Source organism: Danio rerio, chromosome 17 (genome assembly GCF_052040795.2).
Source record: "Danio rerio strain M-AB ecotype USA chromosome 17, GRCz13ab, whole genome shotgun sequence".
NCBI classification, from domain to species: domain Eukaryota; kingdom Metazoa; phylum Chordata; class Actinopteri; order Cypriniformes; family Danionidae; genus Danio; species Danio rerio.
In genome coordinates, this window is record NC_141037.1 from 34,743,983 (window position 1) to 34,764,961 (window position 20,979).

General features: G+C 36.8%; 2 long non-coding RNA genes across 2 annotated transcripts; one reads left to right on the top strand and one right to left on the bottom strand.

The window, feature by feature from the left end:
* The first annotated feature begins 510 nt into the window (after positions 1 to 510).
* On the top strand, positions 511 to 7,165 carry LOC141378617 (uncharacterized). The gene is made up of 3 exons (XR_015513598.1): positions 511 to 2,905; positions 2,960 to 3,165; positions 5,878 to 7,165. It is a non-coding gene; the product is annotated as an uncharacterized LOC141378617 (long non-coding RNA).
* Positions 7,166 to 13,466: 6,301 nt separating this feature from the next.
* LOC147833120 (uncharacterized) lies at positions 13,467 to 15,986 on the bottom strand. Its single transcript, XR_015513596.1, has 2 exons — positions 15,542 to 15,986; positions 13,467 to 14,173 (listed from the first exon to the last, which is right to left on the bottom strand). It is a non-coding gene; the product is annotated as an uncharacterized LOC147833120 (long non-coding RNA).
* Between the last annotated feature and the right edge of the window lie 4,993 nt (positions 15,987 to 20,979).

Genomic DNA, 20,979 nt, shown 5'->3' on the forward strand with positions numbered 1-20,979 from the left:
TTCACAAGTGTAGTATATAGATGACTTGTTTAATCATTTATGTAATCACTTGTATACATTATACAGCATTTTTAGTACTTTTGTATCTCATTTAAATAGTTTATGATCACTGTTTCATCTTATCATACATTTTTTATGAAGTTTTTTTATGCTAACAGAAGTTCAGGAGGAGCCCGATTAGTCAGGTCAGTCAATAATCATATGTGTATATAAGTAGCGGTCTTTGCACTGTTTCAGGTTTCATTTCTTTTTTTGGTGTTCAATCAATAAGATATGGCTATAACAATGACTTCACAAGTTAAAATTATTAATACGTACTATTATTATTAGTAGCTATTATTAGCGAGGAAGTGGCGCAGTAGGTAGTGCTGTCGCCTTACAGCAAGAAGGTTGCTGGGTCACTGGTTCGAACCTCGGCTCAGTTGGCGTTTCTGTGTGGAGTTTGTATGTTCTCCCTGCCTTCGCGTGGGTTTCCTCCGGGTGCTCTGGTTTCCCCCACAGTCCAAAGACATGCGGTACAGGTGAATTGTATAGGCTAAATTGTCTGTAGTGTGTGTGTGTGTGGATATTTCCCAGAGATGGGTTGTGGCTGGAAGGGCATCCGCTGCGTAAAAACTTGCTGGATAAGTTGGTGGTTCATTCTGCTGTGGCGACCCCAGACTAATAAAGGGACTAAGCCGGCAAGAAAATAAATGAATTAATTAATTATTATTAGTAGTAGTGGTATTATTCATTCATTTTATTTTCGGCTTAGTCCCTTTATTAATCAGGTCGCCACAGTAGAATGAATCGCCAATTTATCCAGCATATGTTTTACGCAGCGGATGCCCTTCCAGCTCCATTCCATCGCTGGGAATTACCCATACACACTCATTTACACACACACACTGCAGCTAATTTAGCTTACCCAACGAACATACAGCACATCTTTAGACCTGTGGGGGAAAACTGGAGCACCCTGAGGAAATCCACACAAACACAGGGAGAACATGCAAACTCCACACAGAAATGCCAATTGACCCAGCCGAGGCTCAAACCAGTGACCCTTATGCTGTGAGGCGATTGTGCTACCCACTGCGCCACCGCGTCAACTGTTTGGGATCTACAGTTCTAAAGTTAACAGATGTAGAGGAATTAAACATGTAAACTTGTTTAAGGCAGTCAATTAATTTACGAATGGCAGTTGCTTACAAAATATTGAATAAACTTTTGAGAAATAACTACTGAAGTCATTCAATATTTTCTTGTTTAAGATTGCATCTTCATTTTTTGACCAAGTACAATTAAGTCGTTCCTTCGGTCTTCTTGAAAACCTGACCAACAGTCTCCATCCTTGTCCAGCTCCAGTCTTTCCCCCAGTCCGTCAGCCTGCTTACAGCATATGCGACTTTCTCCGCATCTGGCCCCTGACCTGCTCTGTCTCTCTTTTTTTGACTCTTCTAAACAGGTGTTGGCTAAATGATTATAAATTGGTGGCTGAGTAAACATTCATCGTGGATCCATGCAGGGCCCGGGCTAATATAATTAGAACCCAAACATCAGGACAGTGAGGCCTCCCCATCTGTCCATTTTGTCCTCCGCCATGCAACTTTAAGGAAAAACGGATGAAGCGATGTAGAAAAAAGATGAGCACCCGTCCCCTGTCGCCCTCTGCCAAGGCATTGAACAGCACGCTCGATTTGTGAGATGTGGCAGCTGGCCTATACCTGCGAGCATCTTGAGGAAGGACGGTAATTGTCTGGAAGAGTGTGTTCGTGAATGTGTGTGTGTGTGTATGTGTGTTTCCAGAGGATGGGCAAGGAGATGGCAGGTTCCTATGGGATGAGGAGGAGATCTGTCTCAAGGACACGCAGAGCTCATCTCTCTAGCTCACTCTCCGTTTATCCCTCACTTTCCTCCCTCATCTCAACCTCACCTTGCACGCATTAAATTACACTCTGTCAAAAACTTATTTTGGGCCCCGTTTCCCAAAAGCGCTTGACTCCGTAAGTCACTTTCACAACATCAGGGAATATAATTCAAACCCATCAAGCCAATTTCAAAGATTTACTCGCTTAACTGTTTGGGTAAGGGCAATAAAAACAGGTCATTGATAAAAATTAAGTTGAAAATAAAAGCTTAGATTTGGTGGAAAGGTTTAGCGGTAGACCAGCTTAAAATAATTTAAACCATCCTGGTGTGATTCTGTGAGTGAGTTTTGGCAGGCTATGACTACATCTTGTAAAAGCAACTAAAACCACTACAAAAAATATTAATAATCAAACAAATGTAAAAGTGTTTATCCATTTTCCTTATTATTTTTTTTTTTATCACCTTATTATCCCTTTTACCTAAGAGGGGAAAATCTGGAAACTGGAAAGCAAGACAAAAACATGCAATTAATAATGGGTTTGCAGTGTTGCTTTTATACAGGGGTAGCAGCAGAACTTGATTAAAGGCAGAAATGTTCATTATTAATTGATTAATTTATTCAATATATGCTCATTCTGAAATGTAGCCCTATATACATTTCTGGAGATAGCGAATTATGTAGCCAGAAGTACATATAGTTGTATTTCATCTTAAAAAAAACAATGATGGGGCGGTATGATGCCTTTCCTTTTCACGCTTACCAGCTGACTCCTTATCTCTGTGTGGACCATTTTCCTGCTGCTATGAGCTCACCTTGTTCGTTGGAGGACTTGAGATGCAGAGAGGAGTTGACCACAATGGTGGGGTTCAATCGGTGCTTTTTAAAACACTATTGGTTGGGTGTAGGGAAGGAGAAGGGTGGGTCAGTCGATTGGTCAGTCATACAGTCAGTCAGTCGACAGTGGCCTCTGGTGGGTTTACACAGGAACAGCAGGCACAAATGGCACTTGTTAGAGAAATTTGAGATCTGAAAAAGTGTACACATTAACCTCTGGTGGATTCGCGAAAACAAAAACGCACTTCCTGGGACGTATTTGGCGCTCTCCAGAAATGTTTATATTAGAACGTTTTCAGAATGAGTCCGGGTTGTATTCATTAACAATAATTGTAAGATGTAGGCACTGTTATCTACTGCAACTTTAAGTCTAGGTATGGAGGGAGAATTATTTTCTTTTTTTTTATAAAAATAGACAGCAACACACCAATAATGCAATAGAAAAAGAAAATACTGCATTGGTACCTTAAACAAGCAATGTAATCTAATGTAATGTAATGTAATGTAATGTAATGTGTATTTATATAGCGCAGTGGTTCTCAAACTTTTTTCACCAAGTACCACCTTAGAAAAAAATCGTCTCTCCAAGTACCACCTTACGGCGCTATTTTTAACCAGTATTAAAAAATAGCGTCGTAAGCCTAATTAAGCAGCTACAGGTGTGCACAGTTTAAAACGATGCAGATTAATTCCTATTATTAAGAATATGTATTATTGTCAGTCACTTTAAACATTTGAAATAGTCTGAACATTAACTGTGCTTGCAGATAAAAAAAAGTTTTTGTTAAAATGTGCTTTTAAAAGTTCATAAAAAAATGGCGCTGTTCTTAAAAAGTAAAAAGAAAACTGCTGTACTTAAATCTAAAGTATTCATAGTAGCCTATTCATCAAAAGCTGGAAATGCTGCTTGGACCTTATAAATATAGGCTATATGTCATATTTATACACTTTCAGACAAATCTTGAAATAAATGTTAAATGTACATGACAGGGTTCATACAGGCACAGCCTAATGAAAATCAATTCCAGCACCTATTTTTTATTTTCAAGACTGACATGCTATGTATTGAAGACCTGAAATGTATTCTCAGCAACCCATAAAACATTGCATAGGAATAGATACAAACAAAAACCATTAATAATAATATTTATTAATCATATATTAATAATATAATAAACCTGCACTAAGTGCTTGTGAAATCTTTTTTGTACTCAAGTAAAAATACTATTACACTGCTAAAATAACAAAAAAATTTGTAAATAATACTAAAATTAGGTAAAAGTACAAATTACTCTTTTAAAAAGTACTAGTTGGTTACTTTTAAAAAAAAAATCTGATTTTCATTATGAAATCACTTTTTTTTTAAGTGTAAACCTGATTTAATGGTTTGATTGCTTAAATCCCAAAGCTACATGTATAATTTGCACTAACAAAGGAATTATAGTCATTTTTTCCTTTCATGACAATTAATCTTTTTCAATAGCACTGGTAAAAACTACCAAATAATCTTTAAGGCCATAGAGACACTTTTTGCCCATTTTTAAAAATATATATTTTTAAGCTTTGAAAGGTTAAATTAAAGTATATGGTAAAAAGATTTAAATTTAGCCTTTTATTTACATATTTTACACAATTTTCTTTACAATATGGCAAATTTGTTTCTTAAATAGCTGTCCATCACATGTAGATTTTATTTTACACTTGATCTTAATCTAAAATAGAAACGTAAAAAATACAAGTACACTTTCAGTAAAAAAATAAAACACATGCCTTAATTTTACTTGAGGTATTTGAAACATGACAACACTACACTTATCAAAGCAGTGCTTTAAGAGCCTTATTGTAAAATGTGATAAATAAACAATAAGTAGGCTAACAATGGATTTTGACCTGTAATGCTTTAGGACAGATCAGAATACAGTTAAAAGTATAAATCACACAAATACCTCATCCAGAAACATTTCCAGCATAATTATTTTGTCGTAAAGAAATAAAATTTTTTCCACCTTTGCTAAAAGTAAGTTTCACTTCACAACACAGCCAAATAAGAAGACCATTAGCATTGTCATCGATCATGTATCAATCTATTTCTAAATATTTGATAACTTTGAATACTTTTGACTAAATTTAGTTAAGGAGCAAAGATAAATAATGTCTACTTTAATAGTGGAAAGATCGCGATTGTATTCTATCTGAGCACACGGGCGATCATGAGAGCACTTGCAGTTAATTTGAAAAAAAGCCTATTTAAGAGATCGCATATCTGTTTTAGCGATTTGCGTACATGAATGCGCTCTCGTGTTAAAAAAAGCACTCGGCACATTTGCAGAAATGAGTAATTGCGCAATACCTTCATTCCCGCGCCGCCATTCAGAATGTATTTAGAGGAGTGACAGGTCAAGAGGCGAGTCGACTGGCTGTCGGAGAGCGAAACGTGTATGAAGATCATCAAATAGGCAGGAAATATGTCCGCGGTTTAATTACTCTGCTAGACATCTCTATAGTGAAAACATCCGAGAAGCATTATTCCAACAAAACATTTGTTTTTAAGTTGTTTTTTTCTGTCTGCAACACAGAAAGCCTTGTCCCGCCCTTACGTTTCACGAAACTAGACAAGGTCGACTGTGATTGGCCACTTTTCATGTCAGTTAAATCACGCTTCAGAATCAATTCTTAAACTTCGGAAACTGATTTTCAGCAGCTTATGACACAATGCACTAAAATAAACACTCTAAGCACAGCGTTGTGATCGTACGCTTCACAAAACAGCCAATGCTGATCACATCGATGTTATATTACGCATTAAAGGATTAAAAGTGTTAATTGTTTCTTTCATTATTCAGCGATTTCTCCGCGTACCACTAGGAAGAAGCCCGCGTACCACTAGTGGTACGCGTACCACAGTTTGAGAACCACTGATATAGCGCATTTATTGTGTATGGCCATACACCCAAAGCGCTTCACAATCATGAGGGGGGTCTCTCCACACTACCACCAGTGTGCAGCATCCACTTGGATGATGCGACGGCAGCCACAGGACAACGGCGCCAGTGCGCTCACCACACACCAGCTATAGGTGGAGTGGAGAGACAGTGATCGAGCCAATTCGGTGGAAGGGGATGATTGGGAGGCCATGATCGTAAGGGCCGATAGAGGGACTTTGGCCAGGACACCAGTACTGTACCAAGCAGTACTGTTATCAGATAAGTATAAGAAAAGCAATCAGTCTAAAATCCTTCTCAGTCTCATCGTCTTTTATAGGGTTTTATCTAGTATAATGTTCTTATCTGCTTCCAAGGTAAAGCATGTCCTCCAAGAAGTGTTGCATTCTGACAGGAAGAATGCAGCACAATACCAAAGATTGTGGATGGCTCATTGTTCAATTTCTGTTAACGAATTAGAAACTGTATATCAACAGCAATCTACAAAAAAAGTCATTCATTGTCATCCATATTTATCCATGTAAATATGTTAACCATGTAAACATGCAATGACATGAGATTCAAAAAAATGATGATTTATTTTTTTATAGTACTTATTTGTCACACTAAACATAATAAGACACAATAAATTCACACTTTGCCAGATAATAATACTTTGTAAATTAACTACCAAATTTAATAATACTCTGTAAAAAACTGGTTCAACCAGACGAAGATATAGTTGTGGAAAGGAAATGAGGATATATACTGTATAGCTGTGTCAATCACGAGCATGTGCTCCTCTTGAAGTAATTTCATTATTAAACTTAATTTGATGCAGTGTACTTTTGTTTCCTCTGATTATCGAAAATCACTCGTCAAGAGAATTTATTTATTAATGCAACTGTTTCTGTCCTGTTTCACTAAATGTCTGTGACCCTAAATTCTTTCAGGGTAACACTTTTATTTTATTTTTTAATAAAATAAAAAAGTAATATGCTTATATCAAACTAACTAAAAGGGGATTTCAGCTGCTAAGTAGTTAAAGTCATCATATTAAAATAACTGTTTGTATATGCCATTCAATTAAAATTAGTTCATGTGCATGCTTTCCCAGAGATGGGTTGTGTAAAAACGTGCTGGATAAGTTGGTGGTTCATTCCACTGTGGCAACCCCGGATTAATAAAGGGACTAAGCCTAAAAGAAAACGAATGAATGAATAATCTTCATGTGTATGTCATTCATTTAATAATTTTATCATTTATTAATTATCTTACTGGTTTACATGGTTACAATCCTGTGTTTATGACTTGTATAGTCTTATGTGTATGTGTATAGTTGAGTGATGTCTGTACTATATAACTTATGTCTTATGTGTATAGTTGAGTATCTTATAGTATATGTTAATTTTGCAAGGTTTTTTTTAATTGCTCTCATGTCTAGTGTTGGGTTTGTATTCATGATTAATTTATGTAGCACCATTGTCCTGCAAGACATGACATTTCGTTAATCTCTATGTCCACGATTAGCAGAATGACAATAAAGCTTGACGACTTGATCAGATGTAAGAGCATTTTAAAATTAAGTAATGCTTTTAGTAATGTATGTTATCCTTATATTTTCAGCTTTCGAATGTAAGAAATAATTCATTGACAGCTTACAAATATATTATTTTACATAAGTATTGTTGAAGTTTTTGTAAACAGTTACAATTTTGAAGCTTTACCTACAACTTCTTCTAAAGTTATTTTCATTATCTCTATAAATTTATTATACCCACTATTTTGGTCCCACTCTCTTTTTCACTCTCTCGCTCACTCACAGCAGAAGAAGCTCTTCTGCACTGCTGCGTCTTCCTCCGAAACACTCAGGCAGAAAAAAGTTGGGAAATGAACACCAGTCTGACCAGCGGAGGCCTGAAGCTCTGCCATCTGCCACCATGCCTGAGTCGCGGCGGCGGCCACCTTCAGAACATATGCATCAAAGCCCTGGGTGAGTGGACTGAAGGAGTCCCGCAGAAAGCCAGCAGAAGTCCCGCCGCAGGCCTAAGGACCGAAACCAGGCAGAAGAGGAGCCGACGGCCATCTTTGCCATCGCTTTCCTCCAGTTAGGCCCACCAAGGTCATGCCGGTGAGGGCCCACCAGCAGAGGAGGAAGAGGGTTTGGCAGAGACCCGTTCTGTCCCTCTCTGTGTCTGTCAGGGCCTCAGGCACTCGCCTTAACAAAAAGCTCACAGAGGGGAAAAACACTGCCACTCTTTTATCCGTCGTTCTCCTGCTCCTGCGAACAGAATGGCGGAGGAGGTGCCATGACAGCAGTGGCCGCATTCGTTTCAATTACAAAGGCGTTCGGCTATTTGTTCTTCAAGAGGGAGAGTTCAGCCAAAACATTTTGATTTTGTTTTTATTTACTCGGCCTCATGTTGTTTCAAATCTGAATGTGTTTTTCATGGAGCAAAATAAAGAGATTTTTTTGACAAATCTTCACATGGCTATTTTGCATACAGTGATAGTTCACAATGGCCATGTTTGCCAAAGAGTGAAAAGCTGCGTCCCAAATGGGACACTATACACTATGCACTTATGCACTATGTACTTATGCACTTATGTCCTCAACAGCAGAGTATATGTATGTAGTGTCATCGCAAATGGAACACTAATGTTATTTTTACTAAGCGGAAATTCAACCTGTTCCCCTGATGACGTTTGACGGTTGCCAAATCAGTGAAATAAATGACAAAAATAACAAATAATACCTACTATGAGTATAGCCGCATTCACCATCGGGAGGCGCTATAATCTCTCTAGTAGGAGAATTTTGCTTTCACTATCCAAAATAAATAAAGTTATCCAACATGTGCGTCCGATAGCTCCATGCCTTCCGCTACATGAGCAAAACTGCAGTCGTTGAGTGCGTGAAGTGTCCAACATTATACACTTCATACCGGTCAAATAAGTGCATCATCCGCTATTTAAAGTACACTTATTATTTTTAGAGTTTTCAGTGTGAACACACTACTTACACTATTTATACTACAAAAGGCCATAGAATAGTGCATACGTATGCGATTTGTGAGGATTATCCGGCTGAACAAAATGTGTAAGTTTAATGAACAGTGTTTGAACACAGAGCTTATTATTTGCAATCTTCGAAAAGCCTATAGGAAAATCCTATAGGGATTTTATCGAGGGAACCGGTTTTATGCTAGCAGGCGATTAGCCTACAAGGTGGCTTCATAGTTCCTCCACTCTATTTTGAAGTGATGAGGTGAGGTGAGTGTATCTTTATTATTTTTTCTGTCTTAACTGTTTCCGTTTTTCTATATATACACATACTTACATATCATACTTACCATGAGGGGAAGATAGAGGGCACATGGACTATGCACAACTGGACTTCTGAAGAAATGAAAGCGCATGGAGTTGTAGGCTGCGTCCGAAACCGCCTACTACTCAGTAGGTACTGTATTTGAATTTTAACGTACTACTCGTACTACTTAGTGTACTCTATAGTTTGGAAGTATGTGGTTTCGGACGCATGTGCAGTCTGCACATTTTACCTTTTTTCGTTTGCTGAGGACAGAATCTTTTGTGGATTTTTCTCTCTTTGGACTCATTAGCCCTGCAAAACTGAGATTTTCATTTATGAAAAGGGATTGAGAAAGCATTCCACGATAAAATTTGAATACAATATCTAGAGAATTGAACCGTTTTTGTTATTTTTATTCTTGTGTAGCCTGTTAATTAAAGATGCTTGCTAGGTGGTTGCTAGGGCATGACTAGTAAGTTGAAAGGTCATCAGTGATTGGCAGATTGGTAGTCTGAGTTAAATGAGCCCAACTTTAAGTCTGTATGACAGTCTGGCACTAAGGTATGAAGTCACAAAGTTTGGTCCAATGTTAAGTCTATGGGACTTTTCAAAATTTTCCGGATCAGTTGAAAAATATATAGCAAACCGAGTCAGACCAGTTTGGAGTAAGTTTGGTGGTTGTAGTATAAATGGTCTATGAGTAGAAATTAGTCTCAGAAGAAGGTTATCTATAGTTTAACAATATATTGGCTTTCTCAAGCCACCATAATTAAAAATAAATAAATAAATAAATAAACATTTTCAAAAAAGACATAAAATACAAGTGTCAAAGATCACCAAATACCATCTTATTCACATTCATATTTATGGTTGATAAAATGTAGCTAACATTATGTTAAGGGTTACATATCAAAAATCAACAGGCTGTAAATACATAAATGAAAGCACCACAAAAAATTCAAACATTACATTTCTTTTCAGCCATTTACCCCAGTATGCAGAAATTTTATAGACTTGTTGGAAAGTGTCAGTACCTCCATATCATACACCTCTTTTACAATATCATGTCATTCACATACAGATGGAGGATCTTTCTTAAGCCATTTCTTTACCCCTACCTTTGATATATATATATATATATATATATATATATATATATATATATATATATATATATATATATATATATATATATATATATATATTTCCTGTATTATATTTAACAAAGCAAGACAATTTTCACAGTACGTCTGACAATATTTTTTGCTGGAGAAAGTATTATTTGTTTTATTTCGGCTAGAATAATTTTTATTTTTTTAAAAACATTTTAAGGTCAAAATCATTAGCCCCTTTAATGAATACTTTTTTCAATAATCTAAAGAACAAACCATGATTATACTATAACTTGCCTGTTTACCCTAACCTGCCAAGTTAACCTATATAGTTAAACCTACAAATGTCACTTTAAGCTGTATAGAAGTGTCTTGAAAAATATCCAGTAAAATATGATTTACTGTCATCATGGCATACATTAAATAAATTCGTTATTAGAGATTAGTTATTAAAACTATTATGTTTAGAAATCTGTTGAAACAATCTCTCTCCGTTAAACAGAAATTGGGGAGAAAATAAACAAGCAGGCTAATAGTTCAGGGGGCTAATAATTCAGACTTCAACTGTATGTGGAAATGGTCAGCCAATACATTTCCACATTTTCTCCAGCATTCGCTATTTTTTTGATCTCTAGTTTGAAAGTATTTTATTTTAGGTATCATAAAGAATCTAATTACATTTTCCAAACAAATTCCCTCCTTGAATTTGAATTAATTGTGATCATCTGTGTTTCCCAATTAGTTAACCACAATATAAATAATATGAATTATTATTATTATACTTAATGTTTTAATGAGAGGGCAAAAATAACAGTGAAATTGTCTATAGCACTTTTAGAGAACATTTATTAAATTATAGTTTTATATATTAGTTTTAGTTACAATATGTTATTTTTGCATGCGCTTTTATACTATGTAGGTTATAATTAAACCAAAAATTAACCTAATTAAATCATTTTATATTTAATATTGATATATTATAGCATACATGTGTGTGTAGTCTTGCCAGCAAGTATACTGTTTAAGGATCTATTTACTGTAAGCTTAACCTGTTCTATGAACAAATATTTTCTTTAAATCAGTTCTTCTCTGGAAACCAGCTGATCCAGCTCACAAATCTGAGCTGATCTGGACTTGGTTTCCCAAAAGCATTGCAAGGATGAGTTGATTGCAAAACACCATTGCTAACATCAGAAGGATTTTGGCAAATAGCCATGACTTCTCGGGTTAAATCAAAAGTGGCTAATTACAATAGTTACAGTACAAACAGAGTTCTTCTACACATTGAGATGTTTTTATATATACATATTGTAGATTATACTACTGACAGATTTCTCACTGTTTGGAGTGGGTAAAGTGGTACTGGAGCGTCTCCTCAGAGACAGATGGGGGTTTGTGGGTGGCAGGGCTGTGGGCTGTGCTTCCTGACTGAAGGGTTAATAGTCAGTCCACAGGGCTGATCCACCTGCTTTTTAATTAGTGTTTTCGGTGCTCACTCATCCGTGCTCATGTGTCAGGTTTGTGCTAGTATTACAGCTTCAAGATTAAGTTATGCTTAGTCTGTGTGACAGCTGAAGATTTTAAATAAGATAAATTATAAGAATGAAATACTATTTATCGTGGATTAAACATAATGGTGTTAATTTTGCCAGGGCATGCATTCACTGCTTAATTTAACAGCTATAGGTTTTAGCCAAAAATATAGGATTTTGGTCTCTTATGAAAACAATTTACAGTATCATTTTGCTCCTAACAAGCTTTACAAGTTTTACCTAAGACTTTAGAACACTGTTTGTTTGTTTGTTTGTTTGTTGGTTTATTTATTACCACATATACTGTCACGATGTCTATAACTGGATCTAATCAATAAATAAAATGATGTACTGTATAAATATGAATTATTTAACTAATATAACAAAATAAATAAAACGATGTTGTAACAATGTGTATTTTATCACATGCATGCTTGCTTACAGTATTTTTACATGGCTCAGTACTAAGAATTTTTATCCTGGCCCAGTGAGGCCAGTTGTTCACATTTTTTACCTGCCATAGCCAAATTTTCAGTCCATAAAAACAGTTTTAGTTTTTCTTGTTTTATATGGCGGACCAAAATGAATTGAGAATACTTAAATTTGACAAGACACACAAATGCTAATTCTTTCATGTGCAAATAATGCAACAAAGACTCATTCTGAAAACATAGCCTTGTGTACATTTCTGGAGATCACAAATTATGTAGCCAGAGGAACATACAGTATGGCTGCATTTTATCTTTATTTTTGCGCTTAAATTCTGACAGCTTACGTCTGTGCGGACGGCTTTCCCGCTGTTACCAGTTTGTCTGGTAGCTTGACATGTACATCGGTGGACTTGACCACGTTGATTGTGACAACAGGGTTCAAGTCTGGCAAAGAACGTTTTTAGAAAGCAGGTGAGACAAAAGCAAAAGCTAAAAAAAAAAACAAACAAGAAAATAACATGGTGAGAATGTGGTTAAATCTGAAAATGTGGTAAAAACCAAACTATGGCTTTTCTTTTTTCCGGATTATTTTTTAAAAAACAATTTCTTTCAATTCAGATCAATCGGTGCTTTTGAAAACACTATTGGTTGGGTTTAGGGAAGGAGGTGGGTGGGTCAGTCAGTCAGTCTGTCAGTGAGTCAGTCAACAGCGGCCTCTGGTGTGTTTACGTGAGAACAGTAGACGTGAATAGCACTTGCAAGAGAAATTTGAGATCCCAAAAAGCATACACAGCGGCCTCTGGTGAATTGACGAAAACAAACAAAAATTGCATAAAAACGTAGCCCCTAGGACATATTTTGCTCTCTTCAGAAATGTATATAGCCGAAAGTAATCAGAATGACCCTAGGTTGAAATATAGAAACACACTGTACGTTACAAAAACCCATGCATATAGAAAAAAACTAACAAATTGAGAAAACATTTATATCAATTTGACAGTGTGTGTTAATTCTTGCAACATTTGCCAATACAGAAACGCACTGCAAATAGCAGAGACAACAATAGAAATTTGTTGATTAATGAACAGTGTTGTCAGAAATTCAAGTAGTGAGTTTTTTAATTTATTTTTAACATCCTGCTTGTTTCCTTGCTATTTGTATAAATCCTAATACTGACTCTAAAGAGGAAACAGTGGGGTTTGTTCATTTTTGGCGTTCCTGACACATTTCCTTTGTGGTCTGTGTTGCTTGCAGTACATTTCTATTGGCTTACGGTTCTGTATTTCCGTGTGTTTTGATTTTTATTATATAAACACATGCACACACACACACGCGCGCGCACACACACACACGCGCGCGCACACACACACACACACACACACACACACACACACACACACATATATATATATATATATATATATATATATATATATATATATATATATATATAAACTGCTAAGATATTAATAAATTATTTGTAAGATATTAACAGTTTATTAGCATTTAAAGTATGATCTTATTTTACATTCCTAATCCCACATAATTCCTAATGTATTACCTTACTAATTTATCCAGACATATATGGTGAATACATTAAGTAAATATCCCCTCAAAATAATCAGTTCAAATAAATCTGACCAGTACATACTGTAGGTTCATATATTAATGCTATGTTTACATATTAATCATGCTCATCACGTACAGTACCTTTCCATCCCAGCCAAATCAAAGTGACTTCTTTTTTTTTTTTGCCAGAGGGGTACAGGTGAAACGATTGCCCTATGTGGCACTAAATAAATCAGCACAACCTTTGGCTTGACCTTTTTTCATCCTGCGAACTTTTCCTGACCTTACAAGACATGCTCGGATTAAAGGCTCTTTTCTTGTGGCTCACCGGTGACCCAGCACCTCCACCCAACAACTCTCCCATCTCACTTCACTGCTTTCCCTCCCCTGTAGGCAGATGAAGTTCAATCCAACCCTACTTTTGTTTCATATCCTTAAGATCTATCACTTCAAAAGCCGCGGCTCGCTGCGGCCGACCACTGAACGCTGCGAGAGGCCACTCAAGAATCACCTCCATCAACGCTGTCAGGACCCTGAAGACCTTCAGCTCCGCGCCGGGGGCCCCTCCGTCGGCCTCAGGGGGCCCCCTAAGCCCCGTGGCACCCGGGGGCCCTGTAAAGGATATCAAAGATGAAACATCAATGGGAGCCCAACTTGAAGGATGCGCAACAGAGCTGGAGAAAAGGCCACGGCAGAGAATATGACGGCAGTAAACTCACCAGGAGAAAACACCCGTTCTTCTTTTGAAACGCCCAAGTCAGTCACATAATACATTAGAAAACATCACTTGGTAATTTTTTTATATTTAATTTTTTTTTATATTTGACAAACCAAGGAGATATTTGACTCAATAAATGCGTACTAATGTTTTGAATTAGTAGGTGTTTTTGTTTGTTTGTTTTTAACTGACTTTTGCTTTACTTACACACTTTAGACAGTAAAGATGCTCATAATGTTTCAAAAAGTGTATATTTTAAATTTGTTGTTGTTGTTGTTGTTTTACTTTTTTGTTTATCAAAGAATCTTAAAATAATATTTTTCTTTATTTAGGAGGGTTTGCCTCCATTTTGCACCCTGGAATTAGGGGAAAAAGTTAAAGGCCTCATGCAACAGGAAATTCCTCAATTCTTTTTTGGAAATTGGAAGTTTGGAATTGGGAAGTTTGGAAATTTCTCAATTCCTTTTTGTTTTTCTTGAAATATTTTATTTGGTTGTTTGCTTGCATGTCATCTGGAAATTAAACATGGATCACATGTAGAAAATTACTTATAAAAGAAAAATGGCAAATATGAACTTCGGCAATTAGTTGCCGGTAGGCTTAAATGGGTTAAGAAAGAATAATTTGTACATTTTTAGCAATACGTACATTGTAACAAATGCTGAGTTCCATGCAATTCCTTCATGCTCTCCCAAAACAAATTAAGTTAACTTAATTGTTTTTACCAATTTAAGTGGATTGAACATAAACAATCCAAAACTCAAGAATTGTATAGTTTTAGCTAATTTTTTATTGTATACATCACACTACATTACAAATAAAATTAGGGAAAAATATTTATTCATTTATATATTTTCAATTAGTTTTCAATTATTTATCTAGCTTTTTTGTATACAGAAGAACAAAGCAATTCTCACATAAAAACAAAAGAAAAGAAACAAAGAAAAGCCAGGCAGTAAGTGATTCTAAACATGGATTACATCTTCCAGAGGAAAAAAAAAACCCTGCAACTGTTCTGTCCTGAAAAGCCAATCCTCTCAGTCTTTTGTGACGGCCTAGTTTATCTGAAAGTTGTCCCCAAGCAGCGGCTAAAGGAGTCTGTCCAAGCGTTTGGAAAGCTACTAAAGGATCAGGGGCGTCTGATTATGATCCTCTGTGCTATTCTACTCCAGCCTTCTGGGTCGCCCTGCCTACTTCCTCTCTTTCGCATTTCGGCAAATGAACAAAGCGCACAGATCTGGCATTATGGATTAGCATCATACCTTTTTTTTTACCTGACTTGGAAGCTCATAGCGGAGGATGTTTTATCTGACAGCGTTCCGCCATTAATATGGCTTCTTTTGTTTTCCACAGCCTTGTGTCCTATTTAAAAACCGGAAGGACCGGACGATCTGCTTGGACCTCGTCGCAATCCTTTGAAGGGATCACCACAGAAATACACTGATTAGCCGATTGCTAACACCTTCAGGACGCCTCAGCACGAATCTTCTCCATAGTCTGGTGCTGCGGTGATAACATTGTTAGCCGCTCTGAATGTGTCAATAAAACCGCTGCAGATCGGTCGAACGCTCTCTGCATTGCTCCTCAAAAGCAGCTCATGATTTAGCGAAGGAGGGTGGCCATGTGTTTTGGAGAAGAGATGGCTCCCTTCACACAGCCACACACACACATACATACACTAGCCAGGACGTACTGGCCAGCTTGAACAGCTTTTTCGGAGCCAACGGAGAAAACATGGCACAATATGCTGGGAAGTCTGGAGGTGACGGGAGAGCGAGCTGATAAAGGATGACCCGTGAAATCCTGCATTTGCAAACAAACACACGGCTGTTTGATAAAGCTTAGCGAAACACAGCAGGCGGGGAGAGGGAAAACAGATATTACGATCAGGCCTCTTTTTCAGCGTCTCTCTTGTGATGCCGAGATAAAGCTGCATGTCTGATATCGTGCCCAAACTTCCAGCCAATGAGAGCAGAGCATAGTTTTACACGCTGAAATTGACTCTTCTTCGCTAATTGTGTCATTTCTGTTGTTCAGTGTGTGTGTATGGATTTTGGTGTGTGTCAAGTTTGGCCTGTGAGGAAAACAGCTTCATACACTGATTCAAAAGGATTCTGTGAAGTATCAGAGGGGAAAAAAAAAATGAAAATAGGAGTCTTAGTTTAAAAAATGTTGATGCTATACTACTCAGCAGGCACAGGAAGTCAACATGACATCACATTGACATTGTACCTCAGGTTGAAGTCAAAACCCAACATTAGGCCAACATCAATGTCCAAAGTCCAACCTAAAATCAACCAAATATCAGCGTCTAATGTTGTTATAGCTTGACGTTTTGTGGACATTACCAAGAAGATGTCTATTTGACATTGGATTTAGTTGCCGTACCTGACAAATAAATGTCAGTATTAGACGTCAATATGACGTTGGTTTAAGATGTTGACTCGACGTTGGATTTTGGTCACTTTCCAACACAACCTAAAATCAATCAAATATCAACATAATTTTAAAAATATAGACTCATTCTGAAAACGTAGCCCTATATACATTTCTGGATATCAGGAATTTTGTAGCCAGAGGTACGTATGGCTGCATTTTGTTTTTAAAAAGAACGCTACTAGGCAGTATGGTGCTGTTCCTTTTCTCGCTAGCAGCTGACCGCTTACCTCCATGTGGACGACTTATCCACTGTTACTAGTCCAGTAGCTCGAGGTGACTGCGACAACGAGGTTCAAGTCCGCTGAAAAAATGGTTCCAGAAAGTTCCAAAACAATAAGTTGGCTGGTCAGTCAGTTAATCAACAGCGGCCTCTGGTGGATTAACATGAGAACAGCAGGCACAAATGGTACTCACAAGAGAAATTTGAGATCTGAAAAAGCATACACAGCTGCCTCTGGCGTATCCACGAAAACAAAACAAACAAAAACTGCAAATAAACATAGCTTCTGGGACATATTTTGCTCTCTCTATAAATGTATATAGGGGTCATTTTTCAGAAAAAAATGGGATGTCATTTGACATTGTTATTGGACATCAAAATAACATTGTCCTTGGATGCTGGCTAGTCATTGGATTTTGGTTACCTGACATCATGACCTATATCTAACCTAACATTTATGTCTTACGACATTGTGTGCCTGCTGGGCTTGATTCAAGCTTGTAGAAATTAAGCCTTGAATGTAGAAGTGTATTTTTGGTTTATTATGTTTGCAATGACTCTTTAAGGAAATACCAAAGTAGTAAAATTAAGTAAAGCCTACTCAACTTTCTGATTCTGGTGTTTTCATCATGCATTGTGGCATCTGCTATGTGGTTTGAGTAAGACTTGCCAAACAATAGAAAGTAAAATACTTTAAAGAGAGTAATATTAAGTTTAAACTTCAAATGACAAAAAGAAAATTACTTTGCAAACAACGTTACATTTAGCTTAGCTTAGTTAAAAAAAAAAAATACTTAATTCAATAGATCAGGGGTTCCCAAATTTTTCAGCCTGACCCTCAAAGTAACAATACAGTGACTCATGACCCCAATTATACTCTGAGGTGGTTATAAACACACCAATAGGCCCAAGTATGTTCATTGTTTATTTTAAAGAACGCCACTCGGAGACCATCCTCCATGTTCAGTATAATGATCCAATGTACATGAGTGCGACAGAGGTGTCAGAAAGTTTAACCTGGAGCCATAAAATCAATGTCCTTTTAATAAAGTGAATTTGATTTTTGGAAATCACCAAGTGACCCCCTATCATTGTCCAGCGACCCCCACTTTGAGAACCACTGGCATAGATGATAGCCATAGCATGCAAAGGGAAATTAAGTAAAATTTATGTTAACTAAAGCCTGGCTCACACTGTGCGATTTTTAATAATCCTAAATGATTGTAGACTGCACGAATATTGCATTGAAAAAATCTCAGTTGTCATAATGTCAGACTGAATGACAATGAAGGTAAATTTACCCTGAGTTTGACGTCACACATTCACGACACATTCAGTAACCCGCTTTTTAAAATGATACCTCATGGCAAACATAAAAATCTGTAGCTGTAATTTTGCTCACAGCATGTCTTTATAATAAAACCAGGGGGGGAAAAGCTGTTTTGACATTTCCAGAGCTGTATTGAGGTTGTCGTGCTGATTGCATCATCAGTGTCTGTGCTCCTATTGGTTCTTGGATTAATGCTCGTCACAGCTGAAGTCACATTGCAGGAAAGTATCTGGAATCTTTTGACAATGTCAAAACTTCATCTGAGGGGAAAATTCTGATCACAACTGCCATTAATCATCTGCCTGTGAACACGTCAAACCAACATTCAAAGATCACAGATTTTAGCCCTGGATTACATACAATTTTAAGTATTTTATCTCAGATGACCAAATCGTGGCTGAAATTGCACAGTGTGGACAGGGCTTAAAACAGCATTCTGTGTTCACCTAACCAAATACATTTAAAAATGCTCCTGTTTAAATGAAAACTTCATTATAAAAAAACATTTATGTGAATCACTGAAATATATGTATTTTGCCAGTAATATGAGACAGTTGGGAGCAGCACGGTGGCGCAGTGAGTAGTACGATCACCTCACAGCAAGAAGGTAGTTGGTTCAAGCCCTGGTGGGTTCAGTTGGCATTTCTGTGTGGAGTTTGCATGTTCTCCCCATATTCGCATGCTCCGATTTCCCCCACAGTCCCTATAGATAAATTGAATAAGCTAAATTTGCCGTGGTGCATGAGTGCGTGTGTGAATGCAAGAGTGTGTGGGTGTTTCCCACTGTTGGGTTGCAGCTGGAAGGGCATCCGCTGCATTAACCATATGCCGCATAAGTTGGCGATTCATTCCGCTGTGGTGACCCCTGATTAATAAAGGGACAAGGCCGAAAAGAAAATAAATTATTGAATTAATATGAGACAGTAAGACCTTTCTTTAAGAGAATCCTATAATACATCCTATATCATAATTTTCTGAAAGGACTACAGTTCCATTACCCAGATATGTAAAATCCAAGCAATGCCATGAAGCTTTCCTGTTCATTCCTGGCTGCCTGGTACCTCAGCCAAAATGGCTGCCATTCAGAATGGGCATGAGAGAATAGCAATATTAGCATTCTATTACAGACAGAAGACCATCAGATGAGTGTGTGTGCATGTGTGTTTGTGTGTGTTGCATTTTCATTGGGAATAAACTTGTCGATATTGTGGTCTGAGTGGCAATCTGAAGAACTGTTTAAATGTCACTTTCTAATTAACAAGTTTATGAGCATTTTAATTTGCTGTGTTTAATATAACTTGAAACCACTGTATAGAAGTTTTTAACTGATCATGTTCTACGATTTGAAATTGGGGTTGGGAATTAACATTGATATTGCCAATTAAAGTAGCTATATAGTAGCTATATACTTAAACTGAAAACTAAACTACACTGTTTCAATTCAGTATACTTTTCTATGTGAATCTGCTTTGATACATTGTAAATGTGCCATACAAATAAAGATGAATTGAATTGAATTGAATTTAACAAACATATTAGCCCCACATTTTACCCATATGTAGTTGCATTGAATACTTTGTACCTATAATAACAAATAAATAAAATGTACTTAATATGTTCATAATGTTTGCAGAACATGTCTAATGCTAGTAAGGGCTGGATTGGTGGTATGGGTAAGTTTAAAGATCAAATGACGTATTTTAAAATGTGCATTGTTATTCGTTGTTTGACTTTATCTCAACCAACACACAAAGAGAGGGTGGGACATAGTGTAGCTCCTCCCCTCTTTATAAAACAGCCAATAGTGTTTTGCTTTATAACCGCTCTGCCAGTGAGAGTGGTTGAGCTCAAGCACATCAAATGTGAAGCATCTTAAAGTAAGCGGGGCATGTCAGATACTGGAGAGCATTTGATTGGTCACAATATGATGAGAAATTTGAAGTATGAGGTGACATGAAAAAACTCATTAATTCATTTGGGCGGAAGTGAAAAACTACAAATTTTTAAATCTTCTAAACATGAATTGTGTCACTGTCTTAGAGCACACTAGCTTATAGATATCCTATAAAACTAACAATACTGATACATCTAAAAAACTTTATTTTGATTTCATGGGACCTTTAAACAACAAGGCTCATTCTGAAAACGTAGCCCTGAATCATAGCTCTGAGATCGTGAAATATGTAGCTAGAGCTATGTATGGCTACATTTCATCTTTAAAACGTACACTATGGGGCGGTATGAGGCCGTTCCTTTTCGGGCTTACCAGCTGACCACTTACTATCATATCAATGGCTTTTTCTTTTTTTTTCTTTTTTTTTATTAGAATATGCAAAAATTATACAAATACAAGAAAACATCAACAAATAACAAATAACAAATACAAAGCAACAAAACAAAAACAACAAAAATATAGTCAGGTACTGGTATGTGCGTGAGTGTGCGTGTGTGTGCGTGTGTGTGTGTGTGTGTGTGTGTGTGTGTGTGTGTGTGTGTGTGTGTGTGTGTGTGTGTGTGTGTGTGTGTGTGTGTGTGTTTGTGTATGCATGTAAAGGTAACTTGGTGGACAGGTCAGAGTACATACATAAGGAACAATAACAGTCAATAAATGAAGCAAGTGTCACAGACATAAATAAAACATATAGAAAGAAACCAGTCAGAGGTAGGGAGTAACAACAATGCTTATTAATGTATGATAGTAAAAATGAAAG